The following is a 26,113-nucleotide window of genomic DNA, read 5'->3' on the forward strand; positions in this document are numbered from 1 at the left end:
GAACTGCCAAGCTATTTTCCAGAATGGCTGTTCCATTTTCCATCTCCTCAGCAAAATATGAGGGTGCCAATTTTTCCACATCCTTGACAACACTTGGTACTGTTTATTATTTTTCTATTATAATGATCACAATGTATCTCATGATTTTATAGAAATTTCTCTAATGAATAATTTTGAGAAATATTTCATGTGCTTATTGACCATTTGTACCTTCTCTGGATAAATGTATATAACTTTTGTTCAGGCTATTTTTTCTTTTATTGTTCACTTTATATTCTATATATGAGTGTTCTATCAGATATAACATTGCAAAATTTCATCTCATTCTATGGGCTCTAATTTAACTTTTTAATAGGATCCTTTGAAGCACAAAAACTATTGACTTACTAAAGTTAAGTTTATTTTCTTTTCTTTTGTTGCTTCTGCTTTTGTTGGAGTATAAGAGAAAAATATTGTCTAATCCATGGTCATAAAATTTATGCTAATGCTTTAGAAATTTTATACTTTTAGGTCTTAAATTTAAAAGCATAATCTATTTATTACTATGATGTTAACTGATAGTTCAACATCATTTTGCATGTTGTTTCACTGTTCTTTGTTAAAAAAAAAAAAAAAAACTTTCTTTTCCACTGAGTTATCTTGGTGCATCATCAAAAATGTATTGGCCATAAATATGAAGATTTATTTATAGACACTCAGTTCTACTTTATTAATATCCTTGTCTATACTTACACCAATACCACACTGCCTTGATTACTGTAGCTTTGTAATAAGATTTGAAATTGGATAATATCAGCCCCCTGACTTTTGTAGGACTGTGTTTAATAGCCACATATTTGTTGTTGTCATACAAATTGCATATTTATACATCCATCTCAATACAGTTTTAAAATTATTACTTTATGCAGATGTCTTTATAATGACAGGAGAAAATAAAGTGTTATAAATTATTAAAAATACAGCTCTTACCTTCATAGAGCTCTTTACCCTTCTTGTGAATTTATGTTCCTATCTAGAAATGTCTACAGCCTGACCCAAAGGACCCCTTTCAGGAAAGATCTACTAGCAACAAATTCCCTTTATGCTTTATTTATTTATTTTTTAAAATCTTGATATATGATCATTTCTCCTTTATTTGTAAAGGACATAAAATTCTTAACAGTTTTTTTATGTTAGACTTTGAATATGCCATACCATGTCTTCTGGTCTTCTTGATGAGCAATGAGATGTTAATCTTTTTGAGAATCCCTTGTGACTGATAAGTTGTTACTCTTTTGCTACTTGTAAGATTTTCACTTTGACTTTTAACAGTTTGTGATATGCCTATGTACACCTAGTTTGAGTTCATCCTACTTGGAGGTTCTTGAACCCAGCTATCTCCCAGCTCAGCTGAGCTCCTGGTAAGGCAGAGTTGTAAACTGACCACTGAAGTGTTGAAGGATTGTCCCAACATGAACACTGAGCCCCTAAGCAAAGGCAAGTTTTCTTTCTCCTTTCCTCATAAAGGTCTTGGCAGAAGTGCCTGAAAAAGACCCCTTGCCAAGACTTAGACATCGATATCTTAGGATCAAATGTGCCTGGAAGAGAAATGCAAATATGTAAATAGCATGATCAGCTAGATAGTCTGAGTCCTTCACTGCAACTTTCTTGAAAGTTTGCAGTACTTTGGTTTTGCACCAAGATTGGTGTAGGGATAATAGCTTTCTCCTATGAGACCTGCCAAGTAAAGCCTTTGCAATAGCTTATGATCAGGTTTAAAACATCATAAGTAGATTTTTAGCAGGAGCTAGACTCTTCATGACTTATCTATCATCCTTGCTTATACAAATCCTCAAGGTCAGATAGAGATGAGAACTTATTACCTTCACATTTTACCTGTGCATGTGCACATGACCTTTAAGAGTACCAGGAATATGTCAGTCTTTTCCAATTTCTCCATAGACATCCTTTCTGCAATTCTTCTGTTAAGTTTTTTTTTTTTCTTTTTTCAGCTTCTTGTTTGTTTTAACTGTTTTCACCACCTCAGGCTGCACTGACATTAAGTAATTGCCACTGATTTTTTTTTTTTTTTTCTTGACACACATCCTGGAGCATTCTCAGTAAGAAGAAGCCTTAATCAGGTAAAAGAAGAAACCCTTACAAATGTGGGTTTTCAGAGAACTACCGGACCCATCAGAATAATAGCAATTTCCTAAGAATGAGCTTCTGAGGAATCTCCAAGATCTGACCAGAGCCCTCTATTGGCTAATATGCTGTTAGATTTCATCACTACCTTGATAGTGAGGTTGTTGGTTTTTAAGATTACTGCACAGTTCGGGAGAAAGTTCTTGGGATAAAGCCATAGAGCTCATTGATCTTATGTAGATTAAGCTGTTTTTATTTTTTGAATAAATCTCTTCAAATATTTAATATTTTTATTCCTCTTTCAGAGTTATGATTTTGAAACATTTTGTCAGTATTGTCATTATCTTCTATTTTGTCATTGCTGCAGATGTCAACAATAGAGATGGTTTTTATATGGGTACAATAAGCAAAAACTGGCTCATCCATAGGAAAAGGAGTCTTTTGAAAACATAATGGCTACTAACACTTTACAAATGACTTATATGGTCTAGCCATCAGCACAGGAAAACATTTTAAAAGCAATGAGAATAACACTGATGTTGGCCTTTTGTCAACTATGTTGGTGAACAGTGACTCTTCCCCATAGATGGTGAAGTTAGCCACCCTTGAGCTAAAAGGACACATACATAACAGACAAACATAACGTATGAAACTTCAGGCTGTACACAAACAAACAAACAAAACCACAACAACTGAAGAACAAATAAACATAATGTTTAGCTTGTCAAATTAATTAGACATCCTGAAACATGGCTGAAATTAAGACAGGCTTGTTAATTCAAGTGAAAAAGGCATGCCCTGGAAAGTCTGGTAAGGGCAAAAATGCTTCCAGGAAAGGTACTGGGTGCCCCAACTGGCATCGTTGCTTCTACTCACTCTAGAGATCTGTGAGATAGCTCTGAGTCACTGACCTTAGCTTTTTAATCAGGAATAAGAAATAACTCAAACTGTTGTCATCTATCATAGTAGACAACGCTGCTTCAAATGGCCGATCATATGTGTGAACATTCTTAAAATAAGAAGGATATTCCCATTCAGAGGTAATGTGAAAAAAATGTTCAGTCTGTGCTCGGCATTTACTAACTGATTGAATACTCACAGTTCAGTTCAGATCAGTCGCTCAGTCATGTATGACTCTTTGCGACCCCGTGGACTGCAGCACGCCAGGCCTCCCTGTCCATCACCAACTCCCGGAGTTTACTCACTCATGTCCACTGAGTCGCTGATGCCATCCAACCATCTCATCCTCTGTCGTCCCCTTCTCCTCCTGCCTTCAGTCTTTCCCATCATCAGGGTCTTTTCCAATGAGTCAGTTCTTCGCATCAGATGGCCAAAGTATTGGAGTTTCAGCTTCAGCATCAGTCCTTCCAATGACTATTCAGGACTGATTTCCTTTAGGATGGACTGGCTGGATCTCCTTGCAAACCACAATCACCTTATAATTTAGACATTTTTGCAGTTTTAATGTTTAAAAAATCATGGACAGAGTGGTCAATTAGTTTTCCCTATGTCACCCATCTTGTAAGGAAGATTTGTACTTGCTATTTTTTTTAGCTCCAAAGTCATTTTTTTTTCTAATATAACATGCTGTTGCCAATAAATTAATAATAATAATAAATATTTTTGTTTTTCAGTTGCTAAGTCGTGTCTGACTCTGAACAACCCTATGAATTACAGCATGCCAAGCTTCCCTGCCTTTCAGTATCTCCCAAAGCTTGCTCAACTCATGTTCATTGAGTCAGTGATGACATCCAATCATCTCACCCTCTGTTACCCCCTTCTCCTCCTGCCTCAATCTTCCCCAGCATCAGGGTCCTTTCCAGTGAGTCAGTTCTTCAAATTATTTGAGTTTCAGCTTCAATGTCAAGTCCTTCCAATGAATATTCAGTGTTGACTTCCTTTTAGATTGACTGGTTTGATTTTCTTCCTGTCCAAGGGACTCTCAAGAGTCTTTGCCACACCAGTTTCAAAGTATCAACTTCAGTGTTCAACTTTCTTTATGGTCCAACTCTCACATCTGTACATTTGTACTGGAAAAACCATAGCTTTAACTATAAGTATCACTTCTGTAGGCAAAGTGATGTCTTTGCTTTTTAATATGCTGCCTAGGTTTGTCATAGATTTCTTTCAAGGAGCAAATGTCTTTTAATTTCATGGCTACAGTCACCACCCACAGTGATTTTGGTACCCAAGAAAATAAAATCTTCCACTGTTTCCACTTTTTTCCCATCTATTTGCCTTGAAGTGATGAGACTGGATGCCATGATCTTTGTTTTTTGAATGTTGAGTTTTAAACCAGATTTTTCAACCTCCTCTTTCACCTTCATCAAGAGGCTCTTTAGTTCCTCTTCATTTTCTGCCATTAAAGTGACATCTCTACATATCTGAGGTTGTTGATACGTCTCCTGATCATCTTGATTCCAGCTTGTGAGTCATCCAGACCAACATATGCATGATGCATATAAGTTAAATAAGCAGCCTTGACCTACTCTGTTCCCAATTTTGAACCAGTCCATTATTTCATGTCTGGTTCTAACTATTGCTTCTTGACCTGCATACTGGTTTCTCAGGAGGCAGGTCAGGTGGTCTGATATTCCCATCTCTTGAAGAATTTTCCACTGTTTGTTGTGATCCACACAGTAAAGGCTTTAGTTTAGTCAATGAAGGAGAAATAGATTTTTTTTTCTTTTTAATTATCTTATTTTCTATCATGCAGAGGATGTTGGCAATTTAATCTCATCTCTCTACCTTTTTAAAAATCCAGCTTGTACATCTGGAAATTCTTGGCTCATGTACTACTGATCCCTCACTTGAAGGATTTTGAGCATAATATTGCTAGCATGTGAAATGAGTGCAATTGTAAGGTAGTTTGAACATTCTTTGGCATTGCTTTTCTTCAGGATTGGAATGAAAACGGACCTTTCCCATTCCTGTGGCCACTGCTGGGTTTTCCAAATTTGTTGGCATATTGAGTGCAGCACTTTAACAGCATCATCTTTCAGGATTTGAAATAGCTCACCTGGAATTCCATTAAATCCACTATCTTTGTTCATAGTAATGCTTCCTAGGGCCCATCTTGACTTCACACTCAGGGATCTAGCTCTAGGTGAGTGACCACACTATCCTGTTTATCTGGATCACTAAGATCTTTTTATTTACAGTTCTTCCATGTATTCTTGCTTCCTCTTCTTAATATATTTTGCTTCTGTTAGGTCCATATAGTTTCTGCCTTTTATTGTCCCATCTTTGCATGAAATATTCCCTTGGTAACACCACTTTTCTTGAAGTGATGTCTAGTCATTCTATTGCTTTATTCTATTTCTTTGCATTGTTAACTTAAGAAGGCATTCTTATCTTGCCTTCCTATTCTCTAGAACTCTGCATTCAGATGGGAATATCTATACCTTTCTCTTTTGCCTTTCATGTCTCTTCTTTTCTTAGCTATTTGTAAGGGCTCCTTAGACAACCATTTTGCCTTTTTGCATTTCTTTTTCTTGGGATATGGTTTTGGTCACCATGCAATATTATGAACCTCCATCCATAGTTCTTCAGTCACTCAGTCACTCCAATCTACTCCCTTGAATCTGTTCATCACCTCCACTGTATAATCATAGGGATGTGATTTAGGTCATACCTCAATGTCCTAGTGGTTTCCATAGTTTCTTCAATTTAAGTCTGAATTTTGCAATAAGGGGTTCATGATCTGAGCCACAGTCATTTTTTGCATTGAGGAAGAAGGTATTTGCTATGGCCAGTATGTTCTCTTGGCAAATCTCTGTTAGCCTTTGTCCTGCTTCATTTTGTACTCCAAGGCCAGATACACCAGGTATCTCTTGAATTCTTACTTCTGCATTCCAGTCTCCTCTGGAAAAAAAAGACATCTTTTTGGTGTTTGGTTGAGTTCATGGTGGGAACAGGGTAGTGACCAGAGCCCTGAGTTCCTAATGTGGTGGGGCAGGAGGCTATGAAGCGCTTCTCACCACCTTGCGGCAGGTGGGCTTGCCAGATGTGGACAATAACTCTGAGGAACCAGAGGAGAGGAAAGATGGTGGCCAGGTATTGGCCCGTGGTGGGCCACGTGGGTGGCAGAGAATTCCCAGGGCAGCCAGAAGCAACAGTGAGGCCAAGGAGCCCTCAGCTCATGACCATCCTCCAGCCTCAGCTCCAGCCTTCCCCGTACCCCCTTCCCAGAAAATCCAATAAGTCCTTTGGCCAGCCCCCACTTGGCACATTGACTGACACCCAGTGGCAAGTGAAGGTTTACATGCCCAAAGGCTAAAGAAGGACCAGCATTTGGACAACCAGGGGTTCAGGGCATGTCTGTCCAGTTACGAACAGTGGCTGAAGGACATGTCCCTGGTAGTCAGGGCATGACAAATCATGGCCCACTGGAGAAGAGAGTGGCAAACCACTTCACTATTCTTGACTCAGGAACTCCATGAACACAAAGAAAAGTAAAAAAGATATGACACTGGAAGGTGAATCCCTTAGGTCAGTAGCTGTCCAAAATGCTACTAAGGAAGGGCACAGAAGCAGCTCTGGAAAGAATGAAGTGGCTGGGCTAAAGTGGAAACATTGCTCAGTTGTGAATGTGTCTGGTGGTGAAAGTAAAGTCCAATGCTGCAAGGAACAATATTGCATAGGAACCTGGAATGTTAGGTCCGTGAATCAAGGTAAATTGGGCATGGTCAAGCAGGAGATGGCAAGAGTGAACATCGACATTTTAGGAATCAGTGACCTAAAATGGCCTGGAATGGGCTTTTTAAATTCAGATGACCATTATGTCTACTATGGTGGGCAAGAATCCCTTAGAAGAAATGGATTAGCCCTCATAATCAGAAGAGTCCAAGATGCAGTATTTGGGCACAAACTCAGAAATGACAGAATAATCTTGTTTCATTTCCAAGGCAAACCATTCAGCATCACAGTAATCCAAGTTTATGCCCCAACCACTAATGCTGAAGAGGATGAAGTTGAAGAGTTCTGTGAATATCTATGATACCATCTAGAATTAACACCTAATACTATTCTCATGCTATATAATTTTAGAATTTTTATTTTTTAATTAAGGCTCATTCTCTCATTTTATGTACACAAATTAAAAGACATGCACACAAAAATATCAGTTTAGTATCTGAGTGTCTGAAACAGTTAGCATGTTTGATTGTGAAAATTTCTATAGAATGAGTTTGAGGAATGATTCAACCAAGTATTTCAGATTTGAAATACAGACAGAGATTTAGATATAGACAAATGAATAAGTATAGGAGTAGGTAAAGAAATTGACAAGATAGATAGATAAAGTTCTGTGTTAATTTATATACACTTCTCAATTTCACTGAGTGAAAAAGGGGAAAATGCTGATAGTGGTATGTTTTTTATATTCATATCAATGATTTAGATATACTAAAATGATATAATTTGAACTAATAAATCAGGACAAAAAATAGTCTCTATATTCTGCCATTTAAGGATTACCTGTTTTATAGGCTGGTCTCCCATTTAGCCTTCCTAGCAGGAAAACCTTCTATGTATATAGACTCTAGGATCTTATTACCTAATATTATAGATTCATAAACTATCAAGAATTCCTGGAATATTTCAGGGATTAAAAGAGAGAGAAAAAATATATATAATGCAACTTCTCTGAAAACACAGACATGGTTCAGTTTTAATTAAAAACAAAAAATTAAAAAAAAAAAAAAAACAAACTTAAAATACCAAAAGTAAAAAGAACACAAATGTATTTGGTATTCTTTGCTAGTCACCAAAGATATTCAGTCTTAAAATAATCAGTTATATAAAAAGAGGGAAAAATATAAAATTTTTTCAAATTTATGATGTTTGATGAAATGAAATATTAAATAGAATTTTGAAAAAAATAAAATAGGCATCACTGTCATCTCTAAAATTCAATAAGATGAAATAAATTAAAATTATGGCAAAACATATGAGACAAATAATCAGAAAGCATTATATTGTTATCCGTGGTAATTTTAGAAAAAGAGTATTGAGAAAGTGAGAGAAAAGAAAATCTGAAAGAATTTCTCTGAAGTATAACACATGGTCTCTGCTGACCTGAAGTAAATAGCCATATATTTCTCTAACAGAGATGGGTGTTACTGGGGCCAACAAAGAATTGCTATGGTGAGCTATGTACAAGTTCCCACACAACAAATGAAGGAGAACATTTTTATGGAGGGGAAAAGGAACTTGTGAAGAGTCTGTGACATTTTGTTTTCTGGAGAATCTGAGAGATCCCCTTTCTGGTATCCCAATTCCAGTTCACTGAAATTCATTTTTTTTTTTTTTTTTTTTTTTACATTTTCCCCTTTTTTTTAAAATTCAGTGTTGATCAAGAGTCACATCTAGTTTCAGAGACTTTTTGTCCCTAATATCAGAAAGGAACTTTCCAAGGTGTACTGTCTTATATCAGAAGGAAAGTGCACAGGTTGGAAACCTATTATGATCACATTCGAGTAACAAAGAAGGGTTGGAGTCACTTTCTGTCTAAAGTCCATGTATTAACAAGATCATCATCACTGGAGTTCACCTGAAGCATTACATCATCATCATAAGTTTGGGAGACACATTTATGATAGGCCTTGCCTTGATAGCTTGAGGAAATTGTCTCCTCAGATGTTCTCTGCTTCAATTGTAGAAAATGTTTACTTTTAGGTTACCAGATAATGTGCAGTTCCAGTCAGTGTTTAGTGCTTTCTTTAGGTGTACCACATGAATCAAAGAACCTTTTTCTTGAAGTTTACTGGCACAAGGGTTACATAGCAGTACCCAGAGAGTATGAAGAAAGTTTGGTATTTTCCAATTGACAAAATCTCCAGGTTGCAAGATATAATGCTTAATGTCTTCATCTTGAGCACACTGTGAAAAGATTTATTTACCAGAACATGATTATTTTTCATAGAAACATTTATGCTTTTGCAATACGTGACTATCTTTTTTCAGTTGTGGGTCAAAAGAAATAGAAGGCAAGTATATTAAACTTTCTGTGATTATCTCACAGGGTGAGAGTTTATAAATTCTGAAAGGGGTGAATCTGAAGTTTAGAAGGACCAACAGCAATGCTCTTGGTCAAGGTGCTTGGAGGGTGTCTACAAATCTTGCCAGTTGAATCTTCATAATGTTGTTAATGCTTTGGACTTAATCAGAGGATTGAGGGTGGTAAGCACAGTGAAAGTGTTGCAAAAGAAGCCGAATAGGGCAGAATTATAGAAGTACTTAGCCAGGAAAATGGTTTCCTCTCTCTTTACGAAGTTTGAGAGGCATTCCCCCAGGTAGGGATAATATTTTCAAAAAAGATTTAAGCAGTAGAAGAAGGAAATAGTCTGTAAGCAAGGGAAGGTTTCAGTCTAGCGTGAACACATGCAAACTACAACTAAAATATATTTATATCCATAAGACCAAGGACGTTATATGAAATTCATTTGCCAGAACTCAAATGGTCCATTCAAAAGTTAAAAGTTTGGGAGCAGTACATACAGGCTTCCCCAGGTTGTATGTTGCACAGATGAAGCAAGTGAGGTAGGCACATTTTGTAACCTTATAAAAATTTTCCCACCAATATTGATTCATGAACACTTATTTTGTCAACATTAAACAACATTAAACATGTTGTTTAATGCATGTACTGCTATTAAGATTGTAAATTTTAGAGTTTCTAGTAGGACTGAGTTGGTACTTGGTCCAAAGCAGAGCTTTCTCTTTTATCAAACCAATAATTGAATTTTCATTGGCTCAATCCTTGCCAGGAAAGACTCTTGCTGTTGGGTTCCTGTTGTTACCAAATGTGAGAGCGCCCCCTGCTGTTCTCTCAATTCTATTTTATTGAGGTTTTCATTTATTTATTTTTTCATACCTCTAAAATGAGTAGTCCAAAGGGCTATCAGAAAAATGAGTGAAAAAAGAGCAAATTCACTCTATCTGTATCAAATTGCAGAATATCAAAGATAAAGAGATAATTACATATCTCTTGAAGAGGGAAAAACACACTTAAGCAAATGAGAACAATAGCCATGTATGAATAACAATGAAATAACTGCAATAAAATACCAAAGTCCACAGAAAAGGAAGGATGACCAGATTGTTGTCAGGCTTTTTAATAGCAATACTCTTGTCCACAGATAATGAAAGCATTCTTCAAACTTCTGATGCATAAAGATTTTCAACTCATTTATGTCTCGCCAAACTATTCCTCACACTATGAAAGGAGGGGAAAAAAAAGACATCTTCAGACATTTTGGTTCTGCTGATTTCAGCAAGGATATGAACCACAGAATCTATTCTCACAAACTTAAGATTGAAAAAACAAAAAAGCATCTTAAGAAAAAATAATCTTCTAATGTTAGGATTCAAAGATCTCCTTTATTATCAGGAAAGATAGAGGATAAACAGTTGTACTTTCAGAGTTCTTGATCTAATGGGAGAAGCATGTCATTAGATGATCTCTTTACCAAGAACAAACACAGGGTTTTCCCACCTGCAGACACTTGGTGAGTCCTAATATGGCACTGGATTTTCCTCCTTCTTGTTGCTAAGAAGCCTGGTTCCACTTCTGGCCTGTTATCCTTGGCTAAAGGAAAATTGCTACAGCCATATAAGAATGCTTCATTTACAGCTGAGGGTGAACTGGGGTGAAAGCTGGGGAATCTGTGTACATGCATCCAGAAATGCTCACCTACCAGAAGAATAAAACAAATGAGGTTTCATAAATTAGCCAGGGGAAATGTAAAGTTAAAATTAAAATATCAAGAAACAATTTTCAAAACAATGTCATGAATATAACTTAATAAAATTCTTGACTATAAGTATTAAGAAAGAGAACCCAAAGTGACATCTATTATCAATGTTTTCCCTGACTTTTAGAAGCTATACTTATAACAACAAGTAATGAATGGACTGAAGAAAATAGCAGCCTAATAAAACCTTGCATTTGTTTGTGATATGACCCATTAGTCTAGAAAATTTCATTTTAAGCTGTCAGTTTTAATTGTCTTAGAAGGAACACTTGCTTCAGTTTAGCCTCTGCTCCTTTAATTATATCAGTATGTATCTGTCCTCTTCATGTCTCTTTTACTTAAAAAATAGCATTTGGTACAAAACTAAGGGGTCTACATTTCTTTAAAAGTTTGGAAATTTTCACAAGTAAATACAAATCAAAACTGCCCACTCAGTTTTATATATCAGATTTTTAAAAAGACACTGTGAAAAGAAAAAAAATACATAAACATATGATGGAGTAAGTTGACAATGTAAAAAAAGAAATTACTCTTTTGAGACTATACCCCCAAATACATGTACACAAATATATACACAGATCCACAATTTTAAATACATATGCATGCCTGATTGATAAAACAGGGAAATTTCTAAGCACAATATGGGATATAACAAGAAATTTTTAGAGCAAATAGCTACCATTTTCATTTGAAACTTTAATGTTTGAGTAAACAGAAATTTATAAGAACAGTTTTCTTATTACTTCAACAGATGTAATATAGACACAGACATCTGTATACAGCTTTAAATAATATTTTAGAGACTTTTTTTTTTCACTTTTATTTTAGCAGTTTCTCTTGGAAATATCATGCATAGAACATTAGTAATGCCAGCAAAACAGAAGGAAAAGAAGGAAGGGAAAGATAGAGAAGAGATAAGAAATAACAACAAACACCTTTTCAACAGAATGTGCACTTATAAACTGTGATTTATAAACTCTAAATATTAGTGAAATCCTCATTATATATACAGTCTTCTGTGGTCCTATCAGCTGTTGAATTCTAAGCTTAGGTATTCCCTTGTGTCTTTCCACTGAAATAAACTTTTTTATTTTTTTCTTTCAAATAAACTTTTACTGAAGATGTTTTAGTACGAAGAATTCAATTAGTGCCGAGGATAAAGAGATAAGTAAGAGAGAAGAATGACCTTTGATATTGTACACACTAGTTATAAATACTAGTTATGAATGCTCTCTTACAAATAAAAATCATTAATCCAGGCACAGAGACTCTGTGTTTGGTTAATTATGTAATATTTTACCTATTCTATTACTCATTTCTGAAGTAAAATTTTATATCACAAATTGACTGGTCCTCAACATGATTCCCCTGCTAACTGTGGATATCCTATCTCTTAAATCTGCCTGCAATGCAGGAGACCCCGGTTCAATTCTTGGGTCAGGAAGAGCCACTGGAGAAGGGATAGGTTACCCACTCCAGTATTCTTGGGCTTCCCTGGTGGCTAGCTGATAAAGAATCCGCCTGCAATGTGGGAGACCCGGTTCGATCCCTGGCTTAGAAAGATCCCCTCGAGAAGGGAAAGGCTACTCATTTCAGTATTCTGGCCTGGAGAGTTCCATGGACTGTATAGTCACAAAGAGCTGGACACAATTGAGCAACTTTCAATAGTGTAAAAACTTTGTGAACTGAGTATGAAGAATTGCTTTTACTATACTATACTCTGAGAAAATGCTAAAGACTAATAGATTTTCTAGAACAGGTATCCCCAACCTCCAAATCTAATGCCTGATAATCTAAAGTAGAGCTTTTATGTAATAATACTAGAAATAAATTGCACAGTAAATGTAACCTGCTTGAATCATCCCAAAATGATCCCCCTCATCAGTCCATAGAAAAATTATCTTTCATGAAACTGGTCCCTGGTGCCATTAAGGTCGGGGACTGCTGTGAGAACACTGACCCTTGAAACTAGGATCTAAACACCAAGCTTATTCATTTTGAGAAACTTTGATAAATGTACTTGTTTGATCTAAGAGTCACAGTTTTAAGTTTCTCTCATTGAGCAATTGGTGAGTTTTCTGTCCCAAGAACATTGTGGATAATGTGGTTAATTATGTTTCCTTCTATGAATTAAATATTATAAAGTCTAGAATTAAATTTGCAGTCTAAAAGTAACAAACATGCATGCATTTTTTGTAGCAATCTCATATTGAGCTCTATGTTATCTTTCATTGATTGTTTTGCTATCATCTAATTTTACTAAAGTATACCCATCCCTGTTTTACATGTCTTTGGAATCACCTTAATTTTTCAGTAATAAGATAAGGTATTAAGTCAAAGATAAGGCTAAAAGAACTGGTCTAGTTAAATCCAAGAAGTTGTTTGTAAGAATGTTCATTTGTTAAGTTATTCCATCATTCAAGTAGCATTAAAATTGAACTACTACATGCTCATATTAGAATAAAAAGATGAATGATATATTATACTTGACGATCTTATATCTGAGTAAGGAGACCAAAAAAGTTAAAAGACAGTTTAAATGAACTGTTGTAAGTTTTAATACAATGAGTATTATGATCATATTCTTTTAAGTAAAAATGGATAGGTTAGAAAGGATTCTAAAGAGAAGTGATGCTGAAACTAACTATAGAATATTAATAATCAGGCAAATTGAAGAAGAAAAATACATTTCAGTCAACAAAACAAAATATGTAAAAATACCAATGTGAAAAATAAGCATAGAATATTTGAGTAGCAAACCACAAGATTATTTGAACACAAATTTTCTGGTGTTGGATTGCCTCAAGGATATATTTTAAAATATAGCAAATATAAATTTCTTCATGTTTAATCTGCAGTATAAGAGATGTAGGAGCATACATAATATGACTGCCATAATCCCACTTATAAAAATATTTAATTGGAATTTAAAATGTAACAGCAAAATATTTATTGTGAGATAATTTTTTATGCATCATTGGCTTGGTACATTTGAATTTAGCTCAGATATCAAAAAAACAAAAGGCATAAATCCACCTGATATCTTTTTCTCAGGTTGAATAGGAAATAAATTAAATGGTATTTTTAGAAAACATGAGTGCAATTTGGTCACTCGGGTGAATCACACAGAAATAGCTATTAAGAAAAAGAAAAGTATTAAATCAACTACAGAAACTTTACCACTTCAGTTTCTGTTATTTTCATTATAACAGCTAATTTATTGATTACTTTTGCTTTATCTGGGGAGACTATTCTATTTTATATTTTATCTTTTTCATAGATTTTATCTTTTGTCATAGATATCTTCAATCTGAATGATCACATGAATCTTCCATGTTCCAATTTAAAATGCATACTAAAATCACACTTAATAGAAAATTTCTTCACTTTTAATAATTTCCATCTCAATATGCTAGTGGTAATGGGACACTAGAGCAAGCAAAACCAAAAGGAAAAAAGAAAAAAATATGTAGATTAATAGATATCTAAATGTACAGAGTGGCTAAGACACTCCAGAATGCTAATTTGACACTTGAGAAAACAAGTCCAGAAAAATTAAGTAGCTTGCTAAAGTTTATTCAGTTTATTAATAGTTTAGTTTGGAATTCTCCACGAATTGGGGATTTGTTTTTTTCTGCTTTGCTACTTGCATTGATTTTCTACTTCATTCTGATTATTTGCAAGTTACTATTTCTAGAGTAAATCAAGTTTATTTTTCACAGTATGATGAGTCCAGGGGTGAGAAACGTTTTGTGAGTCTTAAAAATGAGGCTTTTCTTAAGAAAGAAAAATGTAATAGTCGCCTGAACACATTGTTAGAGCCATTTCATGGGCTTCAGAAGGAGCCTGGTGAGAGAGGACTGCTAAGCTTTAAGCTTCATCAGCGTCACTGGAATTCTTTTCTCAATGAGCAGTATTAGCAACGTTTACTCGAAGATCATATTTTGCTTTAGTGAGTATGTAAGTTAATGTGTTTCTCTTTTTATGGAAATCTTTAATGGGTTTGTTTTACATATGAATTCATATCATATTCAAGAGTATCATTATTGTTGTTTAGTCACTAAGTCGTTTGTGACTCTTGTGACCCCATGGACTGTAACTGCCAGGCTCCTCTGTCCATGAGTTTTTCCAAGCAAGAATACTGGAGTGGGTTGCCATTTCCATCTGCAATGGATCTTTCCAACCCAGGGATCAAACCTGTGTCTCCTACTTTGGGACACAAATTCTTTACTGCTGAGCCATTCAAGGAAGCCCATTCAAGAATATATTAGTTTATAATTCTATAAAAACTGTTGTCTTTTTTCATGTAATATACAAAAAGTATAAACATAGTAGCCTATACACATCATTAATAAAATACTAAGACTTATGCATGTTTGCATATTTATGATGCTTGTTAAAGTGACTAAATTGCTAAACTTTTAAAATCAGTCAAACCATTGTTTGTGCAAGTCTAGAGATTTGTGAAATACTAACAGCTAATGTGAGACCAAATATTTATTGTAAAAAACACTATCATAGCTAATGCTCTGACAGTAAGAAAATGCCCTTATCTCCTATTTTATTAAGGGAATTTTTACTGTAATCAATTAGGCATTCAGAAAATATGTTTCATTTAAATTATTCCAAATAAATCTCTAATGAAAATGAAATGATTTTTTTTAATTTTTAGATGAAATCAAATCAATCTTCTTTGTGTCTTTATTCTAATTACCATTGCTAGAATGTAAACCCCCAGAGGACAAAATTATTGTTTCTGTTGTTTGATGTCTTAAGCACTCAACACATATAGAAAACCAAATATTTTTTAATAAATTATTATTTTTTAATTCAAAGAGTATACCATATAAAATTGAAGGTATTGGCATTGATACTAATTATTTATGTGACTCTTATTATCATGATAGATGTTTATTTACTAGTACCTTTTGTTATGGCAATTGCCCAGCAGTGTGGACTCACTCTGCTTCTTTCAGTGTTGTTTCTGTAACACCTCAAATGTTTTAAGACACCAAATACTGAGGCTTGAGTGCATTAGCAATGCTAAGTTCAAGGAGCTAGTTGTGCCATTAGTAGTGACTTATTAGCTCCATAAGATGAACTCATCATTCAGCACTACCAGGAAAATATTAAAGAGAAATACATTGTATTTTTTTTTTTTTTCCTTTGGAGATTAGATTGTCAGATTAAATACAGACAAAAGTTCATTCCAAAAGCATTTTACCTTTTCACAAGACATGAACCTCTGTTCAAGAAACAATAAAGATGAAAACTGACATCCTAGCAAGTTTTATTCTCTGGCTGTTTCAGTTAAAAAGTAGTTTTAAATGTAGAAATTCAAATAGAATTTGGAAGTGGCTTTAATAGTGACTTTTAAAATGAAACATAAGTCATCAGTACTCAGTTATGTGATTCTTCAAAGCTAGCAGTTTCTGAAAAGTTAATATGTAAGAAAATATTATAGCATTAATGTTCCAGTTGAATGGAATGAGATAGGCTATGTATATATATTTTTAATCAGTTAGATTCACATTGTACTTTAAACTTTAGGATAAAAGACAGTAATGCAAAAATTAACTCATACAACATTTTATGCTTGGTTAAAGGGTGAAAATAAGGAAAACATATTTCCATTATTTTGCCAGACTGAACTGTTTAACATTCTTAAATAATGACAAAAATGCAGAATAATTAGCAGTTTAAGGTACTATACAAAAAAGCACAATATATTACATTTTAAGAAAATGAATCACTATATATGTGCAATTCTATACTTGCACTCTCATGTCAAAATTGGATAAAGTTTTAACTAGACATTTTGATGCATCTTGCATCCATCTATATCTATACATTTGTATATTTTTACAAAGAACAGTACAATATGATTAATTCTTATCTTTAATCTGAATGGTCTAATTATTAGGACTCCATGTATGTTAAAAGGAATAATGCTGCTTTATTGGTATTCTTTTCAGTGCTTAATTAGTTTTTTCTTTATATTATAGTGAAGTAAAATAAAAAGTTTTATGAAAAAGTTATATTTGAAAGTATAATATTTTTGTTATTTTTGTAATAAACTATCACCTCACTATTTTTTGAAAATAATGAGCTATTGAGTCTGTTATATTATTTATATAAAATTAAGTTCAACTTGGTGCTGCTTTATTACATTAGATTGAAATTTTCAGGCAAGGTTTTATTCACAATACTGTATCACCAAGGACTTCCCTGGGTGCCAGAGATAGAACTGGGAACAAACATAATACTGTTCTTATATTGCTTTGGGTTTAGCAAGGTAACAGAAGACTATCTAGTAGCTGTTGACCTTTAATTCTAGGAAAACTTATCTTTGGCTTTACCTAAATAAAGGAAAGTAAAATGTGTACATTACTATATTAGATACACTACAGTGTTGAGATTTTCAAAACTTTTCTATAAGAAACTGGTTTTTCTGCTGTCAAATTTAAAAAGAAGTAACAAATTTACTATAAAAACTGTGTTATATAATATGTGTGCTTGCCAATAACTCAAAATGATGAATGTCAATGGGAGAATATATACATATATACACACATATATATGGTTTCTGTAAGTATTCTAACTTTAGAATGTAAATATTAGAGTTTCTTTAGTACCTATCTGTAGGCTACAGTAGCTGTGGAATATAATTTTTGTTACCACAGCCTTATTGTCTATGTGATTGGGGTAAAAGGTGTTGGATCAAATTCTGATGCACACATAAGGTGTTTTTCTGCAAATTAGGCAGAAACAAAACTAGACATATCACTTGATTTATAAGCTAAACAAAGCACAGCTCCTTGTTATGGAATACAGCTAAAACTGTGGTTTAAACCAAGCTATCGAATCCCTGTTTTGGGGCATACCTGAAAACCTGTATTCTTGAAAAAACCTTTGATTTTGAACAGGTTAGTGAACAATCTTTTATGACTCTAATTTATAACCTTCTTCTTTAATCAGATAATGTTGACATAAGGACAGGTACTTGCAAACAAAATATTTCTTCTTTTTCCACACATGTTAAAGACCACCCATTTTACTAAGTGGCAGAAAATTTCTATTATCAATTATATGAAAAAAATAGTGAAGGATTATGGAGAAGGAAATGGCAACCCACTCCAGTATTCTTGCCTGGAAAAATCCATGGACAGAGGAGTCTGGCGGGCTGAAGTCCATGGGATTACATGACTGAGCATGTGTGCACGAGGGAGATGGGTTGGTAGCAATAAACTGGTAGAACTAAAAAAAAAAAAAAAATAGTGAAGGATTAAAATAGATGATATGCTTGTAACAGTCTACACCTGAAACTGAACTTCTGATTTAGAGTAACCACTCTTCTTTGATGCCTACTCTCCAATATTTACTCTAGACAAAAATAATCCTACTATTAATTAATAAGTCTCTCTACAAAGACTGAAGGATGAAAAATACACTGTATTCAGTATGTCGACATCTATAGTAGGGACATTATAACTAGAACTTCTAGACCTTTATGAATAAAACAACTTTTTTGCTAACATATTATCTATGTTAAATGTATAGATTCTCATACTTTTAGCAAAAAAAATAAATGCTTTGACATATAGTTTTTTTTCTTTAGAGATTTTATCATCATTTAAACAATAATGGCCATTATTTTTTTTCCTAAAATGCAGCCTATCATTTTTACCTATATCATAAAATACTTATATTTCATTAAGATTATGTTAATTACATACAATACAATCAAAATAAATATTGAGATTGATTTTTCCTACTTTGATGACAAACAGTTGCATAGTCCGTAAGTCAGTATGAATAAAAACATACTGACTACTCAACATCTTCAAGCACTAACTTTATGCTGAATCTCAGTAACTGCTAAACATTAGAAATAAGTATAAAATGTCAATACTATAGGTAGAATTTATAACTAAGATGTAGAGAGAAACAAAAGAAAAATGGTGGAAAAGTGATAGAATTTTGAATTATGAAATGTGAATCCAGATCATTTCTTTCTTTCTTCTGAGCCAAAGTTTGAACCTTGACCCTGTTTTTTGACCCTCAGTATATGAAATCACATTAAACTAAAAGTTACATTTATTTTTGAAAAGTGCTAAAAATGGGCCAAAGAAATTTAAGTACATTCTCTTATTTAACTTTCACAACAACTGCTTGGGAGAAGGCAATGGCAACCCACTCCAGTACTCTGGCCTGGAAAATCACTTTCACTTTTCACTTTCATGCACTGGAGAAGGAAATGGCAACCCACTCCAGTGTTCTTGCTTGGAGAATCCCAGGGATGGTGGAGCTTAGTGGGCTGCCGTCTTTGGGGTCGCACAGAGTTGGACACGACTGAAGCGATTTAGCAGCAGCAGCAGCAGCAGCAACAACTGCTTGAGGTAAATAGCATTATTAACATTATCTTTAGAGATTAGAAAACTGAAGCACAAATAAAACAACTGAGTTACTGTTATAAAGATACTCAAAACTTTTTGCATCCGTTTCCATGCTCTAATAGTGATCTTTTTACTAATTGTCTGCTCAGGTTATAGGTTGGAAAACACCTTCATGTCAATCACCTAGAGTATGCTTTCCATAAATACAGGATCTGTATCAGCAGATTCAGGCAACCATGGACAGAAAATGTTTAACAAAAACTTCCAGAAAGTTCCAAAAACCAAAACTTGAACTCGCATGAGCAGTCAAATATTTACATACCATGTACATTGTATCAAGTATTCCCATCTTTTTTGGATGTTAATTCTAAAAGGTCTTGTAGGTCTTCATAGAACCATTCAACTTCAGCTTCTTCAGCATTACTGCTTTGGGTATAGGCTCGGATTACCGTGATATTGAATGGTTTGCCTTGGAAACGAACAGAGATCATTCTGTCGTTTTTGAGATTGCATCCAAGTACTGCATTTGGGACTCTTTTGTTGACCATGATGGTTACTTCATTTCTTCTAAGGTATTTTTGCCCACAGTAGTAGATATAATGGTCATCTGGGTTAAATTCACCCATTCCAGTCCATTTTAGTTTACTGATTCCTAGAATGTCGACATTCACTCTTGCCATCTCCTGTTTGACCACTTCCAATTTGCCTTGATTGATGGACCTAACATTCCAGGTTCCTATGCAATATTGCTCTTTTCAACACCGGAACTTGCTTCTATCACCAGTCACATCCACAACTGGGTATAGTTTTTGCTTTCGCTCCCTTCATTCTTTCTAGAGTTATTTCTCCACTGATCTCCAGTAGCATATTGGGCACCTATTGACCTGGGGAGTTCCTCTTTCAGTATCCCATCATTTTGCCTTTTCATACTGTTCATGGGATTCTCAAAGCAAGAATACTGAAGTGGTTTGCCATTCCCTTCTCCAGTGGACCACATTCTGTCAGCTCTCTCCACCATGACGCATTCATCTTGGGTGGTCCCACATGGCATGGCTTAGTTTCATTGAGTTAGACAAGGCTGTGGTCTGTGTTTTCAGATTGGCTAGTTTTCTGGGATTATGGTTTCAGATTGTCTGCCTTCTGATGCCTGCTTGCAACACCTACCATCTTACTTAGGTTTCTCTTACCTTGTACGTGGGGTATCTCTTCACGGCTGTTCCAGCAAAGCGCAGCCACTGCTCCTTTCCTTGCATGAGGGATATCTCCACCTGGCCACACCTCCTGAGGAAAAACAAAGGAGAAAAGGAGAGATAAACCCACTTGAATGCAGAGTTTCAAAGAATAGCAAGGAGAGACAAGAAAACTTTCCCAAGTGCTCAATACAAAGAAATCAAGGAAAACAACACAATGGGAAAGACTAGAGATTTCTTCAAGAAAATCAGAGATACCAAGGGAACATTTCATGCAAAGATGGACTCAATAAAGGACAGAAATCGTATTGACCTATCAGCAGCAGAAGATATTCAGAAGAGGTTGCAAGAATATAGAAGAACTGTACAAAAAAGATCTTCATGGCCCAGATAATCACGGTGGTGTGATCACTCACCTAGAGTCAGACATCCTGGAACGTGAAGTCAAGTGGGCCTTAGAAAGCATCACTACGAGCAAAGCTAGTGGACATGATGGAATTCAAGTTGCGCTATTTCAAATCCTAAATGATGACTTTGTGAAAGCGCTGCACTAAATATGCCTGCAAATTTGGAAGTCTCAGCAGTGGCCACAAGACTGGAAAAGGTCAGTTTGCATTCCAATCCCAAAGAAAGGCAATGCCAAAGAATGCTCGAACTACCACACGATTGCATTCATCTCACATGCTTGTAAAGTAATGCTCAAAATTCTCCAAGCCAGGCTTCAGCAATACATGAACCGTGAACTTCCAGATGTTCAAACTGGTTGCAGAAAAGGCAGAGGAACAAGGGATCAAATTGCCAACATCTGCTGGATCGTTGAAAAAACAAGAGAGTTCCAGAAAATCATCAATTTCTGCTATATTGATTATGCCAAAGCCTTTGTGTGGATCACAATAAAGTGTGGAAAATTCTGAATGAGATAGGAATACCAGACTCTTGAGAAATCTGTATGTAGGTCAGGAAGCAACAGTTAGAACTGGACATGGAACAACAGACTGGCTCCAAAAAGCAAAAGGAGTACCTCAAGGCTGTATATTGTCACCCTGCTTATTTAACTTATATGCAGAGTACATCATGAGAAATGCTGGGCTGGAAGAAGCACATGCTGGAATCAAGATTGCCAGGAGAAATATCAATAACATCAGATATGCAGATGACACCACCCTTATGACAGAAAGTGAAGAGGAACTAAAAAGCCTCTTGATGAAAGTAAAAGAGGAGAGTGAAAAAGTTGGCTTAAAGCTCAACGTTCAGAAAACTAAGATCATGGCATCTGGTCCCATCCCTTCATGGCAAATAGATGGGGAAACAGTGTCAAACTTTATTTTTTTGAGCTCCAAAATCACTGCAGATGGTGATTGCAGCCATGAAATTAAAAGACACTTACTCTTTGGAAGGGAAGTTATGACCAACCTAGACAGCATATTAAGAAGCAGAGACATTACTTGCCAACAAAAGTCCGTCTAGTCAAGGCTATGGTTTTTCCAGTGGTCATGAATGGATGTAAGAGTTGGACTGTAAAGAAAGCTGAGCACCAAAAGATAGATGCTTTTGAACTGTGGTGTTGGAGAAGACTCTTGAGAGTCCCTTGGACTGCAAGGAGGTCCAACCTGCCCATCCTAAAGGATATCAGTCCTGGGTGTTCATTGGAAGGACTGATACTGAAGTTGAAACTCCAGTACTTTGGCTGCCTCATGTGAAGAGTTGACTCATTGGAAAAGACCCTGATGCTGGGAGGGATTGGGGGCACGAGGAACAGGGGATGACAGAAGATGAGATGGCTGGATGGCATCACCAACTCGATGGACGTGAGTCAGAGTAAACTACAGGAGTTGGTGATGGACAGGGAGGCTTGGTGTGCTGTGATTCATGGGTTCGCAAGGAGTCAGACATGACTGAGTGACTGAAGTGAACTGTACTGAAGATCTAGGTCTTTTAACTTCCTGGCTGCAATCAATATCTACAGTGATTTTAGAGCTCAAAAAAATAAAGTTTGACACTGTTTCCCCATCTATTTGCCATGAAGGGATGGGACCAGATGCCATGATCTTAGTTTTCTGAACGTTGAACTTTAAGCCAACTTTTTCACTCTCCTCTTTCACTTTCATCAAGAGGCTTTTTAGTTCCTCTTCACTTTCTGCTTAAGGGTGGTGTCATCTGCATATCTGATGTTATTGATATTTCTCCTGGCAATCTTGATTCCAGCTTGTGCTCCTTCCAGCCCAGCGTTTCTCATGATGTACTCTGCATATAAGTTAAATAAGCAGGGTGACAATATACAGCCTTGAGGTACTCCTTTTGCTCTTTGGAACCAGTCTGTTGTTCCATGTCCAGTTCTAACTGTTGCTTCCTAACCTGCATACAGGTTTGTCAAGAGGCAGGTCAGGTGGTGATTACAGCCATGAAATTAAAAGACTCCTTGGAAGGAAAGTTATGACCAACCTAGATAGCATATTAAAAAGCAGAGACATTACTTTGCCATCAAAGGTCCGCCTAATCAAGTTTATGGTTTTCCAGTGGTCATATATGGATGTGAAAGTTGGACTGTGAAGAAAGCTCAGTGCTGAAAAATAGATGCTTTTGAACTGTGGTTTTTTAGAAGACTCTCGAGAGTCCCTTGGACTGCAAGGGGATCCAACAAGTCCATCCTAAAGGAGATCAGTCCTGGGTGTTCATTGGAAGGACTGATGCTGAAGCTGAAACTCCAATGCTTTGGCCAACTCATGCATAAAGTTGACTCATTGGAAACGATCCTCATGTTAGGAGGAGCAGGAGGAGCAGGGGATGACAGAGGATGAGATGGCTGGACGGCATCACTGACTCAATGGACATGAGTTTGAGTAAACTCCGGGAGTTGGTGATGGACAGGGAGGCCTGGTGTGCTGCATTTCAGGACACGACTGAGCGACTGAACTGAACTCAAGATCTAAAGCTATGTACCCAAATCCTTTTACAGGTAGTCTTTGGCATAGAAGTGTATTCTGTTTTCATTTTCGGCTTTTATATGTTTTTCACTACAAGAAGTTAGCATGAATTTGAACTAACAAAGGTCAATTGCTGCCAGTATATAAAAGTCAAATGAAAGTGTTACTCGCTTCATCATGTCCGACTCTAGTATGTGTTAGTGTGAAATGTCAGAAAAGTGTTTTTAGAGGAAATGTCTATAGTGGATCTCTAACCTTGGCCGTTACATGTAGAAATTCATGCAGGTATATTAACCTGTCTACATGCGTGCTAAGTCACTCCAGTCATGTCCAACTCTTTGTGACCCCATGGTCTGTATCCCACCAGAATTCTGTCTGTGGGATTTTCCAGGCAACAATCCAGGTGTCAGTTGTCATGCCCTCCCCCAGGGGATCTTCCCAATCCAGGGATCAAACACACACTTATGTTTCCATGCATTGGCTGGCATTTTCCTTGCTACTGAGCCACCTGGGAAGCCCATTAACCTGTGTGCATCTTCTTAAAAGATTTAAGATGGAAAGGTAAAGACAAGTGGGTCATTAAAGATAAACTGAGGCAGCTGATTTCCATTGCTTAAAACAATTTTGAAGACAATGGATTAAAAATAAAATGTTACCAGTGTTATAAGATTCTGAAATGTAAGGATCCTGACTTATTTTTTTTGCTTTTTTCTTATCTTTGAAAGTTGCTAACAGCCTACAAAATTAGATGACAGCTTAGAGAGAACAGGCTGGAATGACAAAACATGCAACACAGAAACAAGAGTCTGCAAAACACAGAAGAGGACTCAGAGGAGATGAATGTGCAGACAGTGTGGATAAAGGGAAGAATCTTGATGTGTAGACCTATGGGGTGAGAGGAACAGATTGTTAAAGCCAGAAGGCATGTGTGGCAGCTGATCAACATTGTTTTGGGTGCCAGATCTTACAGCAGTAAGATAAGCCAATCACAGCTTCCCAAAAATCATTCTGAAAGATTATATGTTTTCTATTTGCTTATATCCTACATGCTTGTAAAACATAAACAACAAACTTATGCTAGGATCCACCAGAAAGAAATAAAATAATTAGGTCTCGTGTAGTTCTCTTGTACAGGAGACATTAATTACCGTAGTCTCTACCCTTCAATTAATTTCCCTTATTACCAAAGTTAACCTTCTGAAACACAAATCTGATCATCTATTTATCTGACTGGAAAGAACAAACTCTTTGACATAACATTCATAACTCATTAATATTTACCTAATGTTATCATAAACTCTGCTACTTCCCTCTACTATTATACTCTGAGATTTATAACACTAAATATTTTAACAAGCTGGAAATGCACAGAGCTTTTTTACAGTTTACTGTGAACAAGGTGTTGCCTCCACCCAGACTGAAAGTGTGAAAGTATTAGTTGCTCAGTCATGTCCAACTCTCTGTGACCCCATGCACTTTAGCTCACCAGGCTTCTCTGGTCATGAAATTCTCCAGGCAAGAATACTGGAGTGGCCTGCCATTTCCTTCTCCAGGGAATCTTCTGGACCTAGGAATTGAAGCCAGGTCTCCTACATCTCAGACAGACTCTTTGCCATCTGAGTCCCCTCCTCTATTTCCTGACTAGCAAATTCTTATTCATCTCATAATATTTGGGTTTAATGTCATTTTCTACATAAAATCCTCCTTTACCACACTTCACAATGCTTGTTTTTCTCTTTTTTGCATTCCTGGTACATAGTGGTATTATTATGTCACCAATAACTATGGATCATACTTATTTAATTATCATAAATAGCTGATTAGCTTCTAGAATGCAACAATATTATATTCATTTTTATTTAACTGACTACAAGTTCCTAAAATATTGCCAGATCTTATTAGAACTTGGTTAAATGTGTAGAAGATACTGTCATGGATTGAAGAAAATCATTAATAGACCCATTAAATAAAAGTTTCCTCTTAAGATAAAACTCACACTGTCTTAAATTCCAAATATCAATATACCTGAAGCTCAAGTGCACGTATATATAATATATATTATATATGTATATATATATAGTCAATGCAACCTAGAAAAAATTCAGAAAATTTCAGTTCAAGCAAGAAATAATTAAAAATGAACAAATATAAACATATAAATAGGATCTTAATGAATGAAGTTATTGAAATTACTAGGTGGGTTCTTAATCATGTCACTTGAAGGTCAATGTATAGCAAAAACGTAAAGTGTGTTCAGATATGTTGAAAATTAATCTTTGAGAGAGCAAATAGAAAACAAAAATAGCACTGACATGGTGTTTCATGTCTGTAAATATCTTGGTATGTTAGTCTTGATCTTATACTTGGTAAAATACCTCCTTTAAATCTTTAGACACTTCTTTTATTCAAGATAGCACAATTTTATTTTCATCTTCTGTTCTGGTAGACAAGTTTCCTAGAAAATGAAAATTAATTATTTACTTTTCAGTTCAGTTCAGTTGCTTGGTTGTGTCCAACTCCTTGCAACCCCAAGAATTGCAGCACGCCAGGCCTCCCTGTCCATCACCAACTCCAGGGGTTTACTCAAACTCATGTTCACTGAGTCACTGATGTCATCCAACTATCTCATCCTCTGTCGTCCCCTTCTCCCCTCGCCTTCAATCTTTCCCAGCATCAGGGTCTTCCCTAATGAGTTGGTTATTCACATCAGGTGGCCAAAACTA

The 26,113-nt window shown here is 35.7% G+C and overlaps 1 protein-coding gene across 1 annotated transcript in view; it reads left to right on the forward strand.

The window, feature by feature from the left end:
* The window catches only part of KLHL1 (kelch like family member 1), a 489,854-nt gene that overhangs the window by 383,486 nt on the left and 80,255 nt on the right, over positions 1-26,113 (forward strand). The gene's annotated exons all lie outside the window — the stretch shown is intronic.

Source organism: Odocoileus virginianus, chromosome 8 (assembly GCF_023699985.2).
Source record: "Odocoileus virginianus isolate 20LAN1187 ecotype Illinois chromosome 8, Ovbor_1.2, whole genome shotgun sequence".
NCBI classification, from domain to species: domain Eukaryota; kingdom Metazoa; phylum Chordata; class Mammalia; order Artiodactyla; family Cervidae; genus Odocoileus; species Odocoileus virginianus.